The sequence below is a fragment of the Penaeus monodon genome, chromosome 23 (assembly GCF_015228065.2).
Source record: "Penaeus monodon isolate SGIC_2016 chromosome 23, NSTDA_Pmon_1, whole genome shotgun sequence".
Lineage (NCBI taxonomy): Eukaryota > Metazoa > Arthropoda > Malacostraca > Decapoda > Penaeidae > Penaeus > Penaeus monodon.
The window spans coordinates 30,768,876-30,769,089 of NC_051408.1; the positions used below are offsets into that span (position 1 = coordinate 30,768,876).

Sequence of the window (214 nt, forward strand, 5' to 3'; positions counted from 1 at the left end):
TTCGAAGTTGTGTATTTCTGATTAAAAAGAGGGAATACTTTGCAATTTGTTTGCGCAGACGAGAGCGAGCACATGTAACAACTATATGTGGCTAAAATTCTCAATCAATAAGAAATCTACATCCGTAAATATCTATTATGAGTATCACACCCGCATACGCATCTGTGAATGCTGAATTATCGACATCTGGTCCACCTCTAGAGACAAAAATCAT

The 214-nt window shown here is 36.9% G+C and overlaps 1 protein-coding gene across 1 annotated transcript in view; it reads left to right on the forward strand.

Annotated features, from left to right (window-relative positions):
- Window positions 1–214, forward strand: part of LOC119588209 (hemolymph clottable protein-like) — a gene marked incomplete at its 3' end in the record, with an annotated part of 25,417 nt that overhangs the window by 13,948 nt on the left and 11,255 nt on the right.